The 4,031-nt window shown below is 35.0% G+C and overlaps 1 long non-coding RNA gene across 1 annotated transcript; it reads left to right on the forward strand.

Annotated features, from left to right (window-relative positions):
* Nucleotides 1-2,350: 2,350 nt before the first annotated feature.
* LOC123209538 lies at nt 2,351-3,689 on the forward strand. Its single transcript, XR_006501085.1, has 2 exons — nt 2,351-2,913; nt 3,362-3,689. It is a non-coding gene; the product is annotated as an uncharacterized LOC123209538 (long non-coding RNA).
* The last annotated feature ends 342 nt before the right edge of the window (nt 3,690-4,031 follow it).

Raw genomic sequence — 4,031 nt, forward strand, 5'->3', positions numbered from 1 at the left:
CAATTATCGTAATTATACATTAAAATTTTAAAATATCTCACATAAGGCACAGAATCGAAAGTTCACTATGTTCCCAATCATCTCCCATAACACAAATGTTTGGCATTTTAAACTTTAATCTAATTGCATCAATATTAATTCTGGATGAGAATTTCATTAAATTCTATCAATCTTAGAGTTCTCACACTTAACTAATATATATGATACAACAAATGCATCATCTATTTTAACTAGGACCATTTCATCAACCCTTATTGATCTTTGAGTTGCTTTATCCATGATAAAGTCTCTATTACATTTGCGTTAAGTCAAATACCTCGCATTACGTTAGTTTTGGGCATAACAATAAAATAATAGATATTCTATCATACATTATTAAGCGTCGCTCTATAGCAAGCTGTAATAAATCCATTCAATCCCAAAAAGTTTCAAATTCTTACGTCCCAAATAAGATCATTGATTACGGGGCTCATATTCATGCATGAACATTTTCTCTTTTCCAATTAAGAGAATTCAATAGAGTATTAATTGTTTCGACATGCAATACGATGGTCCCTAGTCAACAAACTTGCATGAAGTAGAAACATGTATTTTAAAACACTAATATGTGTTTTCGGGAGTCGGAATAAGATATTACATGTCATTATACGTCGAAAGACCCATGAAACACATCTCATATTTAGATCCGAGTATTACACAACATCCAAGGATCAGAAAATAGATTTCATATGCCAAGACACGCTAGAAATGGGTGTTCACGTGCTATCATGCGCCACAATAATCCTATACAATCCTTCATGGGCCAAATCAACGTCTCACACGCCTTCACGAGCCATATATATGTCTGCATGCACCGTCATGCACCAGGACTGAGTCAAACACGTCCTCATGCACTGAAATAGGGCTCTCACGTGCTGCCACTTTTCGGAAACTAGTTGTCAAGCATCGATCAACGGTATGGTCAACTTTTTGACCATTGACCAATTAACTGATCCGATGGATCGTTGACCTATTTGGGTGACCCTGTTAACTCAACAAGTTAACCCCATTGACCTGTTCAGGTCTTGACCAACCCGTTGACCTCTTGTTCGGGTAATCAGGTTTTCCCAACCTGATTTTGACCCGAAATCGCGCAATGAACCCTAGTTCTTCTGTCCGTCTAATTGGCCATTTTCTGACCATTTTCCAGCGACTAGACCATGGGACTTTTGTAGCCTGGTCGACGTGGATTCCGATTGTTCCAATTTCCAGTGTCGATGGCACCATAATCCATCGAAACGGTGACAAAGCAAAAGACGCCTTGGATCTCGAGTTTAGGTCAATTTTCATCGATTTCAGCGTAAATTCAAGTAATTTTTTTAATTTAAAACATGTAATATCATTCCTAGCATACATCCAACATGTTTTCGAACACCAATTTCATGCAACGTTAGCCAAATTAAATTCGTGTCCAAAAACGAAATTCAACATGTAGATTTTAATTTCACAATATACGCAATACGATTCACAGAAAAAAAACATAACAAATACGTAACCTGGCTCTGATACCAATGTTGGGAATAATTAAACATGTCAGGATCAAAATCTGTGAAATCCGTAAATAAAAATTTGCATACTCGTTTCAATTTTCGATGAAGCATCTTCGAATTCTACGCAAGGTGTTGACGTTAGTCTATTTCTACGATACCATTAGCTCATGTATTGTTTTTCATATTGGGAGACAGGATCTATGCTTTTTGTGTGTTGGGTGGAGAATGATTCTTTATAAAAATGGTGTTATCTCTTCTTTAACTTTGGGAGGTAGTTAGGACTTTATATAAGAGTCCAACTGTCAATAATAACCGTCAATAATCGCTAATAACTGTCCTTTGGCAGTTAATCAAATCAAATCAGGTCGACCCGTCATTGGTGGACCCGGATCCAATAAATAATAACCAAATATATAAAGATAATGAGATTTATGCAAAATTGAGAAGAAAGAAGAAGAAGAGCAAAAACAATTAAGAGAAATGATTTCTGGATGAAGAAAGTGTGTGTCAAAATGTGAGAGATAAAAAGGGTATCTATACAAGAATTTTTTACCAATTCTCTTTGATATTCACATACTTTGACTTACTTATATAAAGGTATTAAATATCCTTCTTCAATTTTTCACCTTCACGATCATGCAGCTATTATTTCCATAGCTTTACTTAAACTTTTATTAGGTGGAAAGCCACCTGCATATGTGACATCATAGTCTTTTTCTTTTATTCAAGCAACAGAAATATGTACAGGTGGGCCAAAATTGCACGGTCTGAAAAATCTGATTAAATCGGATTCATCTGAGTACCAAGTAAAGATTGGGTTTAAAAAATGATGACCCGTATTTTTGGGTTGGTGTCTGAGCAAGCTGCTTGAACCCTAACCTGTCCCGCTTCATTTCACGGCCATCCATCACCCTATTTCACCTCTTCCCCATGCCAATAGGATTTTTACCTAAACAACAACATACACACTCAACGCTTTTTTTTTTTTTTTTTAAATTTCCTCCTATTCTTTTTTCGTTTAGTCTCTTTTTTCTATTTATTGATTCAATTATTTGCTGGTGACATAAGCCTCTGGTTGCTTGATAAGTTGAGATTTGTTGGCTTGAGGTTGAGTTCTGAATACACAAATAAAGTGAAATTAAATTAAATATCCAAAAATAAAGTTTCCAAAACAAATTTATCCAATTTCATCAACATTAAGCAAATATGCCCAATAATCATGTAATGACGAAACTGCCCTTCATAAAAGAAATTTGAATGACGGAAAAGGAAAAGCCGAACACACGAAATTTGCAAACCCAGCCACGCGCCTTCAGCCGTCCATCTACCGCAACTTCCACCGGCGATTTTCTTGACTTTTCCGGCGACTGAAATGACCGAAAAGGTTAGCAAATCAATCCTTGTCATGTTTATACATTTTAATGTAAAGATTTAGGCAATTGGATGTGGTTTTTGGGAGTTTTTAGGCTTAGGGTTTCGAATTGAAACATTTGATGAAATGGCTTGATTCGTTGGTGTTTTGGATGAATCTTCTTAGCGCTTTTGTGTTAGAATAAGTGTAGTGTTGATCAAAATTAGATTCGACAAACGAAGTTTTGGAGGTCAAACGAAGTTGATGAAATCGGATTAGAATATGTTTTCCTTTAGTGATTCTGAACGCTTTTATTAACTCAAAACTGAACATACTGACATTAACATTCCTGCCCGAATACTTGCATACTATACCCTTTTACGTTGACCTCCTTTTGTTGAATTCTTTTGCAGTTATAATCTTGGTGGTTAAGCTTCTATCACTGACAGATATTATTTGATTTCTCATTGTTGATGAACAGCTCCTACTCCTAATGGTAATAATGCTTCGAAGATCGGAGTGAATTCAAACTTCTTCATCTCCATTATCTTGAGTCTCCTTCATCTCTATCTTTATTGTTAACATTACAGTACTTATGGGTTTGCTCAATATTTTTTTTCATGTTGTATTGAGAATAGGAATGGTGTATTGTGGTGTTATGTTTTGATGTAGTAATAGTGGATGAGAATTATGCCTGCAATGCTGAAAGCTGGTGCGGTGTATTTAACTCTTTCACTTGAAAAGTTGTACCTCAATCATTATATATGTAATTCTATTATGGGTGGCAATAAAAGTCTATTCTTACTTGATTTGATTTGCAGAACTTCCTATTCTGTTCTTTGATATATCATGTAGTTTATCAAGATCTCTTATTTTCTCCATATAGCAGGAAGATATGTTTATAGTAAGTCACAAATAAATGTATATAATTTTAACAAAAATATTGTGTTTAGTAATTGGTAATAGTAAAGTTAGACCTGACCAATCACACAAATAATTGCAGGAAGATTAGCTCTAATTGTTGGTAACCTTTGGTTTGTGTGGGCGGCACACACATTGATATAGAACTTATTTTTTCGTTTTCTTTGTAAGCGTCTACACTGATATTCAGAATAGATTGAATATTCTCATGAATGCTCTATTCTCCATGT

Source organism: Mangifera indica, chromosome 2, assembly GCF_011075055.1.
Source record: "Mangifera indica cultivar Alphonso chromosome 2, CATAS_Mindica_2.1, whole genome shotgun sequence".
NCBI lineage: Eukaryota > Viridiplantae > Streptophyta > Magnoliopsida > Sapindales > Anacardiaceae > Mangifera > Mangifera indica.